The following is a 14,508-nucleotide window of genomic DNA, read 5'->3' as shown; positions in this document are numbered from 1 at the left end:
TAATTTGAGAGATATAACGTATCCCAGAAGTCCAACATAGTTTAACCTCTTCACATTCCCAAAAGCAATGATATAAAGTACCTTGTTGACTATTACACTTATAGCATCACAGGGGTATTAGGATTGAATATTTGTTTAACATCACAGGGGTGATGTACGTTCTCATTATCCAATTGTATTGTATTAATCCTTACAAAACATTTTTGTCAACTTGTCTCTACCTTTATCAAGACTATGGTGGCTGGACAGTGAGGGAAAAAAATTCAAAACATAAGTTTGAAAGTGAGGGGACATGTTCAGCCATCCTCCCTGCCCCCTTTAGGCAACAGTATGAAATGCTAACCTTAACCGAGTGCTTTCATTGCTGCACTGTGGACAGACTGTAGGCAAAAGACTGAGCTGCTTTTTTAATCCTGTTTTTCACTCTTTATTATCTTAATTAGGGACAGATGAAGGAACATCAGCACTAATTAATTATCAAATTAAAGAGCTCAAAGAAAGTTGTTTTTTTTCTAATTTCTTAATTAAATTGAATGTCATGGTTGTCTCCACAATGGCACTTTCTCAGGGTCCATGCTTTCATCCACTCAAGCTGATGGAAGATTGTTATGGCAACACTTTGTTTTACTGGCTGTGACTGTCATTTGAATTCAAACTAGGCTTGATCCCTCATCTTTGCACCCCTACTGTGGGCCAGAAGGACTCGCATCTTGTACGCAGGTTGCATCATTGGCAACTAAAAAAAGGAAAAGTGACAGCAAGTGAAGACGAGGTGCTTATACATGCAGCCACAGTCCTCAGAAAACCTGCTGGCTGTTAGTCATGTAGTCAGCGAGTGTCACATTTGAGGTGCAGTGTGAACGCTACTACTAGGATAGAAAAACAAGCAGCACTGTGAACCTGGAGTAGCAGGATTGAGGACCTCTGTTACGAGGATCTATTTGTGTCAGAGATGAGAAAGAAGGCTATATTCTAATCCATGTCATTTGCAGCTCATGACACTTGGGGAGAAGGTGTGAATCACTGCTGCAGAAACAGCAGATCAGGAGCTTTTCATCAACACAATGTTTTCTGGGTACGACGAACAAAGAGCAGCTCTAGGAAAAGGTACAAGTAACAAAGAAGAAGGATTTTTTTTTACATCTAAATTCACAGACAATAAAATCAATACATAGAAAAACATTCTTAAGGCCACACAATGACCCTGTACAAAAATGTGCGAGCTAAAGCAACGACTATGACAGCTTATTTTCAAGGTCATTGACGTCAAATTACGTCAAACAGTGTCTGTAGCTCTACAGATACAAAGACCCTCAATTTTAGAGGACAGAAGGTAAAATATGTAAAATATGCTCATATTGCTGATGTCTGTTATTTCGACAAACACTGATGTCCGTACTGCAGCATTGTCCTGTTTGTTTGGGGTCGTTTTGTCTCCAGTCTGGTCTTTAATAAGTGAAACACATGTCTTTATTTGGATTACTGTTTGAACATAAATTTGGACTCATAGGTTGCCTTGTCTGTATGTTTCAGATGAAAAGGCCTGTTCCATCGTCCTAGAATCGGGGGGGTTGTATATAGAAGGCCAGTTCCTGCACTGTAACCATTTTAGACCCTTTTAGACTAGAGTTTATTAAGTACCTTTGGGTGGACAGAAGCAATAGACCTAGCTGGGGGTTTTTTATTGTTCTTTTTTCAAGGGTGGTTCAGTAGGTCTACCATTCATGCAAGTCATAATGTCATAATTACAAAAAAAAATTCTGATAAGTAATCCATAGTATCTTATTTATTTTTATCTCATAATTATGAGGGAAAAAACTAAAACATCAGTGAAAAGAATAGGTAAACCTGCAATAACATGTCCTGGATACATGCCTGCGTGTGACATTTTACATGCACATGTGTATTAATATTTAGAATAAACTGAGAGATGTAGTACATTCTCTATGAAATCTGAAACAGCAGGACAAACTGTATGATAATAATAATAAAGCAGCCGTGGGTAGAAATGGAGCAAATGTGATTAAAAAACGTTATTTTTATAAAACGGTCACTATATCCTGACAGTACTGCATGAGACAGGTAATCTGAAAAAGATCATGTGCCTTTGTGTCCTCCGGTGCTCCTAATGGCATCTGCAAGATTTCTCAGACTGGAGCAAAACAACCAATCACAGTCAAGCTGGAGCCTTGCCGTCTCTGAGCAGCTGTCAATCACTCACAAACTCCGATCAAACGGTCAAACTAGGCAGCGCTGATCAAATATGAATCAATATTTTGTTACTGTAAAGACTATTTCTCGCCTCAAATGTGTTCAGAAACATCTGGTAGTGTACTGTTTAGCTGTAAAATGAGAAAGTTTGAGACCCGGCCCCCATGTTGAGATCAGTTGAGGAAATACCAAGCACCGCCCACCAGCCGGAGCAAACTTTCTGATTAAATTATCGCTCAGTAAAGCTGCATGCTAACTCTGTCATTGACAGGAAACATTATAGTATTGCGATAAAGTGCGGTCAAGCCGGCCGTCACTCTCATCTCCGTGGTCAAATCAGCCGACGCTACAACTGTAGAGCACCCATATACTGACATTTATGTTAAATACATTCAAACAGCCCGCACGATGGAGCTGACCATGGATGTATAAAGAGAACGGAGCTGAGCTACGGAGAGTCCGGTGGACAGTCCGGTGTTCAAAAAAGGATGTTAACAAAAGGAACTGTATACAAAAGACATATATGGAAATAAGATTGATGGATTATATTCACCAGTAGTTTAAAACATGTCCTTCTTTATAAATTAAAAGAAAATACCACTAATTTGTGAGAAAAATGTATTTATACATAATGCTTGACAATGACTGACATACAGTATTTGACTTCAGGATATCTGAGGATATCTCAATTTAGATATTTTCCAAAGTAAAAGTCCCTAGAGGTGTATGAGTCAACTTTTTCTCATGGCCTAATGTTAAAGGAGTACAATAAATTGTAATATCTAATTGCATTACTTGTAGAATCGCAATACATCGGCACCCAAGTATCATGATAGTATCGAATTGGGAGAGGTATCGTCCCAGCCATATTATTCTGAGACAGTACTCCGTGCATTCCCATGAGGCAGTGCTTCACACAGTCCAACAGGCAGAGTCCAGTCTTTATATTATATTCCATCTCTCTAATCAGGGTTTGATTTTGAGTTAACGCAATTAGATACCAGGCAGAGAAAACCTGGCGGCCCTGTAGGAGGAACACTGACAGATGCCTGAGACAGATGAGTAATTCAACACCGTGTTCATTTGTAGCTCATTAGGGTGTGAAACATAGTGACGGATGTGTAAGTCCCTGCTGCAGCTGTGTATGTAGAGGAAAGATAGAGGCAGAAGTGTCTCTTTAATAAGCATATTCTTTTTATATTTGATGTCTTGTGTGATACTATATGTTATATTTATATATATTATGATTGGATCATTTTTACAAGCCTGAAATGAGGGCAGGACACATTAACCTCCCTGGCTTTTTAGGGAAGAAAGAGGAGGAGGAGGAGGAAAGGAGCAACAGCCTGATGCTGAGTGCAGTCCAGAGGGCTTGGAAGAGATGAGAGATTACCAGCAGAGAGTAGAGAGAGAAGCCGGTGCTGTGGAGCTGCGAAAAATGCAGACCGCGTGGCCTTTCATATTTCAACACCCTTGCTCCTCATTTTGTTCCCCGGCAGACCTCGCTGTCTGGCAAAAAGTCTCATAATCTCGCCGGGAGGTCTTCAACATGATTCTGCCTGAACACACACACACACACACACACACACACACACACACAGGATTTATACAGAGGCTTCAGGTTGACTCCTTTATACATCCATGGTCAACTTTGCTCCAGACAGCAAAGACTGCTCAGTGGTCACAACTGTCTCCGTGATCAGAGCAGATCAGAAATCCCTGTGTAATGATATTCAGTGTCACTGTCATACTCCTCTCATTACCTACCTACTTCTTTGCTTCTCACTCTCCTCCAGCTCTGCTTTGGAGATCCTCTCCTTCACTTTAATCTCTCATTCTCTCTCAAGAAGGCTCTAAAGGTTTTCCATTTTCTCTTTAATGTGCTGTTTACTCCCCCTGGCATTTTATTCTCACACTGTTTTACAAAATTTCATTAAAAAAAAAGAGTTGCGGAAGTGGGATAAAGAAAGTTGTCAGAGCTAACAAGCTTGCTGACAGGTAGCTAACAGCATAGTTTACACGCTTTATTCAAAGCCGTATTTATACCATTGATTCTTAAAGGGACTGTTTGTAACTTCTTACACGTATAAATCAATCCGGGTCGGTGTCCCATGCGCAGTCGCGTGTAGCTACGCTGTTCAGACTCAGACTCCAACACAAATTACACAGAAGCACCAAAACCGCAAAATTATATCTCGTGAAGCCCGTCTTGCAAAATAGTGTTGGCCGCGTTCGGAAGCCGTGGACGGAGGACGCGGGGGAGACCGTAGCTTTGGTCTCCAGGGCCAGAGTCTCTGCTGTACACTGCTTCTCTGCCTGCCTGCCTGCTTGCCTTCACTCACACGCCACGCTCGTTCTTGCTATTTCGCTCCACTCTCACGTTAATGCACGCACACTCCACACTGCAGAAGAGTTAGTAGCTCTGAGAATATCTAGTGGACGTTTGTGCAGAAATAACTGCTGCAGCTCCTCCAGACCAACAGAGGTTTCCCATGTCTTGTGATGTAACAGGGCTCCGCAGAGAGAAACGTTATCGTCCCCGACCAAAACTCTGGTGCCTCCCCTGTTCCTTTTGACCGCGGTTGGGAGGCTGAGGCAGGGAAAGCCAACACTAGGATCAGCACTGATTCAGCTAGCTGCTGGCTCAGCTGTCGCCATGTTGAGAGCCGTGTGGAGGCAATAGAAATGCTCCCAATCTCAAATTTAACACCTTTATCAAAAGATTTAATGACAGTGACGACTTTGTCCGTCAATCACATGTGATATATCTGGAGAAATCAATGATGCATCCTTCTTCTTTGTTGTTTCCACATTTTACTGATTGATCCAGGTGCTGCCTTACTGATTGTTTTTTTTTTTTATTTGACCACGAGAACCAATCAATATGTCTGCAATCACTGATCTTGGGGAAATTATACATCTCATCAGTGCAGCTGGGCAGTTTCACTCTGACACTGATTGGCTGAACAGAATCTCTACCATTATAGGTCAGAAAGAAAGTTATTGACCTGTTATTGATTGACTGTGGAGGATGTTTACTGCCATGAAAAGAAGGGAAATGAGGCCACTGGAGATGACTGGAACATATTTTTCAACTTTTGTCTCCTCTCTGACAACTGCACACTCTCTTGGTTCCCTTGTGCCTCTCACTACAAACAGTATCTCTTCACGTTTTCATGATTATTCTTTCAGTGGCAGGAGAACTGCCCCGCATGAATAAGACGGCCAGGCGAAGAGGGGGATAGCACAGGAAATGGATAAAGAAAATGCACATAGGGTATGAAAAGCTGATCAATGCAGGTTGGAAAATTTGAACTGAGAGAAGAAAGGCAGAGATGGAAACTAGGGCTGTCAAAGTTAACGCGATAATAACGCGTTAACGCAAATTTGTTTTAACGCCACTAATTTCTTTAAAGCATTAACGCAATCTTTCAGAAGTTGTAGCGCTCGCAGTTTTAGAGCGAGAGCGATGATACTAGTATCATCTGAAACTTGAAAAACCTAAGGAATCCATTGATCGAATGTCATACTAGCATGTCGTGAAAGAGGCTAAATAACGCTCCAAACTTACGCTAAATTTTAGTGAGGAAAAAGTGGCATGGCCATTTTCAAAGGGGTCCCTTGACCTCTGACCTCAAGAAATGGAAAGGTAAATGGGTTCTATGGGTACCCACGAGTCTCCCCTTTACAGACATGCCCACTTTATGATAATCACATGCAGTTTGGGGCAAGTCATAGTCAAGTCAGCACACTGACACACTGACAGCTGTTGTTGCCTGTTGGGCTGCAGTTTGCCATGTTATGATACAATATGGACAATATTTATCATTGTTCTGTGTTGTTAATTGATTTCTAATAATAAATATATACATACATTTGCATAAAGCAGCATATATGCCCACTCCTATGTTGATAAGAGTATTAAATACTTGACAAATCTCTCTTTACGATTCATTTTGAAAAGATAACATTTTTTTTTATTAATCGTGATTAAATATTTTAATCGATTGACAGCCCTAATAGAAACAGATGCAATTGCAATAGATGACGGAGCAAAACCTCCCAGATAGCATGACACAACTGAAAACCTAAAAGGATTAGTAAATGGACTCAGGGGCTGCAAGGATCGTGAATATTGGATAGATACAGACGCAGGTGCGAGCTTGCACCTGCCTGCTTGTGTTTATCTTTCCTTGTGTGTTTGCATAATGTTTACCTCCTGATAATGTTCCAATCAATGGCTTATCAGACAGCCGAGGACAAAATGGTGCTCAGCTCTTTGTCTCAGTCTGTTGTTTAACCCAGCATGTCTCCTCCAGGCATCTCCTCCACTTTTGTATTTTGAAAGTCAGATGTTCAGCCTTTTTATGTTTTACATTTCTCATACACATTTACACATTTTCCATTCTCTTTCGCTCCATCTGTCACCGCCCGTCATCACGCAGCCTCACGAAACACAATAGCAGTTGTAAAAGCATCCGCGAGTCCTTATGTAGAGAGGAGCTATTCATTGTATTGTGTGGCTTTATTTGCGTGCCCGCATGCATGTGTTGGTGTTTCAATCTTGATAAGCAGAGCTAAAGGTCAAGCAAACAGAGCCTATAAACAACTCATTAACAGCAACAGTCCTTTTGCTCTGATCTTGCCCGTGTTGCAAATATCAGGAACTGAAAAAAACTGTTATTTTCATTTTGATTTGACTTGGAAGAAAATACATTTTCAAGCTATATGCAGCTTCTGAATGTATTGTGAACACAGCCGTGTGTGGACATGCAACCTGCAGCTTTACAAATTGTTAAGATGCTGCTTGACATACAATATAGATGAGATGGGAGATGAAACAGAACTGACATTGGTGAGTGAAGGTGGCAACGGTGGATTGTAGGAGTATGTCATTATGGGAATTCGTAAGTGTCCTTCAGTCGATATGTCTATGAATGTGTGTGTGTGTGTGTGTGTGTATGGGTTAGGGATTAGATTTTTCGAATAGTCCTTATATTATAAAAAATCAACTAGTTTATTTGACTATCGTCCAGTCATAAAAAAAAATATATTTTCCCATGTTTTAACCATCGCAGGCAATACCGGTAAAACGTGTGTTCAGTTTGACGGTTCAGTTATGCAGCGATTTTCGAAAAAATAATCGACTAATTCCCAGTGATTGTCGAATAGTATTTTTGCCTGGAATGCACATCCCTAGAATGGGTGAATGTTGACATGCAGTGCAAAGCGCTTTGAGTAGTCGGAAGACTAGAAACTATAAATGCAAGTCCATTTACATTACATTGAGGCCCAGGTGGATCCTCCCCTACATGAATATTGTTATTTGAGTGATGCTATATGTGCACACGATGCTGTGTGTTAAAACGTCTCTGTGGACGTCATCGTTCCTGTTTTTTTCTCAGGTGCTTTTAAATACTGTAAAACTGGAAGCACTTAATTTCTTCATTTTGAAAGATCATTTAGCTATTTATGGGCAATTGGCAAAATAATCTCGCCAGGAGGTCCATTTAGTAGCTCTTCAATCGGATCACACAATCTTCACCAGCAGATGGAGTTTGCCCAGAATTGTAAGTGTTCAAATTCCCATTTTTTCGGAGCTCTTTATGGACGTTTAGTCCATGTTGGCTTCAGAATTCAGATTGAAGTTTACATTTATTTTATTTAAGAATGGACAATGCACAAAAATCGCAGCAAGATCTATTTAATAGCTGTTCTTGAGTTTTTGTTTTCTTGAGCATTTTGAAGATATTTTTTCCAATTACTTGTTGGATGAGGACTCCTTAAAGTGCTCTGAAAACTGGATATTTGAACAGCTGCAGTTCCACAACAACAGGGCTACTCCACTGCAGAAATAAATAGATACATAAATAGATACATACATTTAAAAATACATTTGAATAAAAAATAAATAAATGCATAAATAAATGCATAAATGCAAACATCTACTAAGACGTGTAAAAATGTATAGTAAATAAATACATAAATAAATAAATAAAAGTGAAAATTAAACAGAAGAGTAAATAAATAAGGGAATTAATACAAAGATAGATAAATAACTAAATAAAGAAGTAAATTAAAACAAAAATATAAATTTGTCACATTTTATCACTTAATAATGGCTACATTTATTTGTAATACTATTTTTGCTACATTTGATGACATTTATCGAGTCATTTATTCATTTATTTTTGGCAGGTTCCGTCCTCTGTAATCCATCTTCTAATGAAGCTGATGTGATATTAGCTACTAAATGGACCTCATAGTGAGATTGTTTGTTGTTGAAAATGGGAAAGTATTTTTGAAGGTCTACTTTTCTAAGACAAGTGTTTTTATAATGAAATGCTGATGGCTGTAGCTTTTACAGTAAAGCCCCCCCCCCCAGTGGTAGTGTCACACTAAGATCCCTATCCTACACATAGGGGCTTTAAGCCAGTCAGCCAGTCAGTCAGCCTTTGAGTCTGTAGACAGATATACTTAGTGACAGTCAAACCCCAGGTGATTAACATGAAGAAAGCATTCTGCGGGGAGCCTACTGTGTATCAAGCTTTGATGGCCACTTGACTGGCATGTCTTTTATGTCAATCATACTCTATAAAGAGCATTGAACTGAAAGCCATGTGCAAAATGGAACAGTGTGTACAGCAATCAACACAATGAGATTCATTTGAGCGGAAAGTTTACAGTCCATGTGATGAGTATGATTCATCGGCGGTACTTGACTGATTGAGATGTGACTTCATGAAGATGTGATTCAAATTGATTTGCTGTGATTTGTTCAGGTGGGGATCCAGCATCTAATTGTTGTGGGTAGCATAATAGTCTCTACAACAACAGAAAATTGAATGAATTCTTCTCTCAAGTGTTAATTGTGTTTATAATCAGCAGCTGGGGGTTATAATTAGACACGTTTTTTCATTGTATTGCAGCCTGGAAGGTACACAAAAGACATCCGCCCACATGGATCAATGCCTAAACTTACTTTCACTCTCCAGACAAAACCTAATACGGTCATTACATGATGATTTTGTTCAGACGACAGATAATTTGACGATTTAGAAGGCAGATCGACATTTCATATTTCTCAAATAGAAATGTTAGGAGCCAGCATTTTATAATGAACCACAGTAATGATTATGGTATTACAAGAGAGTCTTGTACAAGTTGAATTACTGGTATCTCTTACATGTCCTTCTCTCCCTCTGGACCCAGCTCCACCATCTAACTCTGGCCAATTATTCCTTGGCCGGCAGCATGTCTGTCTACCAAAATCCTGTTGATAGACAAACTAATAAACCAAGTTCCAAGCTTTCTCGGGTATTATTGGACAGCCCAGATTAGAGCAGCCATGCAGACCTTTCTATAATACCCCTTGTCAATGGATATGAGAGTCTGGTACAAAATACAAGCAAACTTAAACACAGCTTCAGATATATCCGGCATAACACCAATAAAGGGAAACTGTAGATTTTCTACAGGCCCTGGCTTTAGATTGTAAACAGGGACAGTGATTGGCAAAGTTATGATGGGTACAGTATAATGACAATGATATACTTTATAGTTTTGTTGATTTTCAAATAATTTACAATATCCCTTCAAGACCAATCTTCAAATTCCGACAAATTAAAAGTAACATTTCAACAGTACTTTTACGGGACTCTGTAAGAATCAGGACTTGCTGGTTAACAGTGACACCTGTGGCCGTGAGGTAATTTTGCACAAACTGCAACTTCCACTGCACATTCACTTGATGTCCTCAGAGCTAAACTAACTCTCTTCTGCTCCGCTGCTCGCTCGTTTTCTCACACACTCACCGCCGCTCTCTCTCTCTCTTGCTTCACCACTCACTCCCCACGTGCACACACACTGTTCGCACTGGCTCTGCTATTCACCCACGACATAGAAAACTAGATATAACTGTTTTTTTGTGCTTCCGTGGAGTTTGTGTTGGAGTCTGAGTTGTGGTGAAGGCTCGTCGTTTGTTGGCGTTAGCGGACTCCATTTCTAATCGAACGTTAGCTACGGCTAAGGCACTTGCGAGCTCGTGTGCCGTCACATCCGTTGGATTTTCCCGGAAAAACGGGTTGTTCACATTAAAAGCGGCTGATGGAAGAAACCCAGAAAGTCACGGTAAGGTCTCATCTTTTAGGTTAGGTTACAACCTATTCACATATTGGTAATAAAAAAAACATTTATATCTGTGAATATTTACATACAGTCCCTTTAAATAGTCCCCTTGCAGACCTCCCCTGTCTAACCTAGAAAAAGGGCATACCAGATTATCTTCAAGGCCGTGGCCAGGTTTTGCTTTTTTATAAAATTTGTGTAAATAAATCTAAAGAATCCTCAAACATCAATAGATTGGCTTGGTCTAGCGACGTAGATGCAGAAATCTCTGAAGATGACTGGAAGAGAGTTTGCCAAAGGGGACAAAACCTGATTATCAACACCAGATTCAAACTGATACAATCTGGTGCACTGCAAGGACAGTCCATGTTGAGACAGTAAAAACAAATGCATTTATTATGTTTCATGCATAATGGAAAATGTACTTGATTAGAGAACAATAGACTATAAATTTGGGTATATTTTATTTTTGAGTGAATGTGTTTAATGGGTCTTAGTAGCCTTGCGGAGTTATATTTTTGTAAAGCAAGTGAAGATGTGAAGAAACTGTTACTGTTCTAGCTCAGTGCTGTTAAATGGTCATGTTATACAAAACAGGTACTGAAGCTAGGACCATTACTTTACAACAAACAGGTTTGACACCTGAAGTATGATTTATGACACCAGCTCAACGTGTGTGTCTCTTCTATTCTTTATCACAGCGTGTTTGCTGCCGGCCCAGGTTCCCCTAGGACATGCGTACATACATACTGCACTGTAAATCCATCCCTGTTACATCGCTATGATAATAATAATCCAGATTTATGTATTAAATGTGGCCTAGAAGAAGACACATTATTCCACTGGCTTTGGAGCTGCTAAAATAAATTCTGGGGCAAGGTCATACAAATTATATCTGATATTATCTCTATTAGATTGCCTGTTTAACCCTTTGTCCTTTGCATTTATCCTTGGACTGCTTCTAACTGAATTAAGACTGTCAGGTGCAAATAAAAAGATTTACTTACTACTTTCTAATTCTTTTTTACTTTATGTTCACTTCAGGCTAAACACTGTATCGCAACTGCCTGGAAAAGCACTGAGACACCTACAGTTGGACATTGGTTTAAAAGTCTTTCCAACTGTTTAGCCAAAAAAAACTGGCGGATATGCCATCAAGGGGAAAATACAGCTTTTTAAAAACATGGGAACATTTTTTATATAATTTATCAATGTTCTGCTCTGAAAGTACACAAATGCACACACACATCTGTGATGTCAGTCTCAGAGGACTGAATAATATAAATCAGGTCATGCCATGATGTATAATTTATTACTTAATGCTATTAAGACCGTGTGTTTCTGTGTGCAGAGGCTACATAAGTAATGAAGGGGAGTCAACCTGACATTCAGTATGTGGTCATTACAAAGATTGGCCGTCTCCAAAGACCTTTCTGGGAAAGACGAAACACACACACACACACACACAGTCAGATAATGACACAGTATAAGGATGTGATTTCTGACTTCTCTCCTTCTCTGAAGTTAATTATTGATTAGTTAAGATGATGGTGCAACAAATACCAATCGACACAGCACTAAAACTTGAGCATGGAGATTCATTATTTACCGTGGGAATATATAAATGTGATAAAATATTCTTAGCTTCAAGGTTCAATTACTAACATGTCCTGGAGCTTTAGACCATATCCCAAGGCCAAAGACTCTTCAGATATATAGCATCAAATATATATTATCTCCTTGATCCACAGTTTGTATGATATCTTACAAAAAGTTATTCCTCCGTTTTCGTTTGTTTTTACATAAATACAGCCTTTTCAAAATATACTTCCGTCTTCATAGGAAACACCTTCCTTAGGTTTAGGCAATAAAACGTTATAGTTAGGCTGAGGAAAAGATCGACTTTGTTAGGTTTAGGCAACAACACTACTTTGTTAGTTTCAGGAAAAGGTTGTGGTTTGGCTTAAAATAACACCAGAAGTGACGTTACTTAAGTATTAGGAATGTCCATAATTAACTGTTTAACCGTTAACCGACATTAAGCATTTTAACCGATTAACGCTATCGGTTTAAACGGTTAAAAGAAATGTTAATAATTAACTCAAAAGCTGAGCGGCTCAGAGGAGCGGCTCGTCTCTTTAAGGAGAAAAGCTGGTCCACCTTAACAGCCCACCTTAAGAGGCGGAGCCGGAGTTGCAGGATACAGGAAGTCAGTTCCGGTCTCTGGTTCGCTTGAGCGGAGCGGAGGAGTTGTAGTTTCGTAGCATTTATTCACCGAAAAATAAACTGTACACACACTGCTACACCTACGATCACAGCTATGATAAATACACACACTGTTGGACACTCGCTAAAGTTATGCCGGGCAGACACACAGCTGACAACCTGCTAAACTAAACTAAATGTGCGGTGGAGACTTTTACTGGGAAAGTGGCTGTATTTCCTCGACGCTACACGCAGCATCGTAGCTGCTAAGTTAATGCTCCCGGACTGGTGATCTGGAGACTCCCGTCAACGAATATCTGTTATGCTCTGCAGCTGGTACACTGCTACAATGTAGTGTACGAGACCAGCCTGTGTTCCTTGCCAGTCAATGCTCTGATCAGTCCAAGTCGCTGAAATTCATACTTAAAGATAGGGTCGACGATGTTGGAAAGCTAGCATAATTTGAAAGTAGCACGTCTCAGGAGCTCCGTCTAAACCCACCCCCTCCCGTCGGGGCTCCTTCCAAGGCAACGCCCCCCACACACATGTACGAGCACTGCCGCATCGTAACTACTTCACAGACACAGAGCGGAGAGAGGACCTCAACTCAATAACGCTACCTCATGACAAGTAACCGCGGAAGTGCTACTTTTGGCAGAGTGATGGTGTGATCAGATTTGACTGACAAAATGAAACAACCCACCAACAGTCATCCCATTTTAAATCAAATGTTGCTAAATCCTGACTGGTGCTCGGAAGTACATGACATCACCTCTTTCTGACTGAGTCCCGTCCACTTCAAAACCAGTGAGAAGAGCACAGAGAAAAAAAAGAATATATAGAGAAATACTAAAATCGCTCAGCTAAAATAATCAAAACTGTTGTAACTCCTGCAGAAAATCCAGTGTTCATGTAGGACCCCATTGATCATAGTAAGAAACTGATTGAGAACGAAACATTTTATGACCTTTAAACAAAGCTTTAGATTGAGTCTGGTGTGTTTGTCAGTGTCTATGAGTGTGTAAGTATGCATGTGCGATCCAATTCTCACTGTTCGTGTCAAACACATTAACTCGACTCAATCCGTCACACCTTGCGACTGGTTGCTATGAATAATTTGCATATAAATCACCTCATATAGCGAAATCTTATATATATACAGTATACACACACACACACACACACACACACACACACACACACACACACACACACACACACACACACACACACACCACACAGATGTGTGTGTGTGCAGACCCGGTACAGAAGTTCAGAAATGTCTGGTTTTTGATCACAGCATTTTATTCCAAAGAAACCCAACGAACATACAGCACTGAAGCATTTTAACAACTATATATTATCTGGTAAAATATACAATATGTTCTCTGTATTTGCGTGGGAAAGCCTTTGTTCATCCGTGATTTTAATTTGTTTTCAGTTTCAGGGACAGCTTCCATCAGTTTCTCTGTCATTGCCTCCCCTCATTATATTCCCCTGCTCAGCTTCTTTTCACTGCGTGCCACCGATTCATTTTCTTCATTACACAGAGGAAACTAAGCTGATGAACATCCATCATTTTGATTTTATAAACTCATTCTCACTCCTATATGTCCTTGTGCAATAAACTCATTCCATTGATGTGAACATTATTTTAATCTCATCTTTTTTATTGAATAAAACAATGACTGCTTTTATAAAGGGATTGGTTGTGTGGTGATATGATTTAGAAACTGTTTACAGTCTACACAATAAAGTAATACGTCAGGTGTCTTTACACACAGTAATACCAGAGCGTGTGTTTGTGCTCGTACAATGGCCTCTTGCCACTGGCAAAAAGATAAGCTGTATTCAAACTGTCACCCGTTTCTAAAAGTTTGTTTATAGTCGGATTATCTCATGATAAGGTCTGTTTCACCAGCCAGCGCTAAATAGAAGCGTGGCACAAAGCAGAAACATTGTTGC

Source organism: Sebastes fasciatus, chromosome 3 (assembly GCF_043250625.1).
Source record: "Sebastes fasciatus isolate fSebFas1 chromosome 3, fSebFas1.pri, whole genome shotgun sequence".
NCBI classification, from domain to species: domain Eukaryota; kingdom Metazoa; phylum Chordata; class Actinopteri; order Perciformes; family Sebastidae; genus Sebastes; species Sebastes fasciatus.
The sequence above is the reverse complement of the archived record's forward strand: the minus strand, read 5'-3'. Positions refer to the sequence as shown.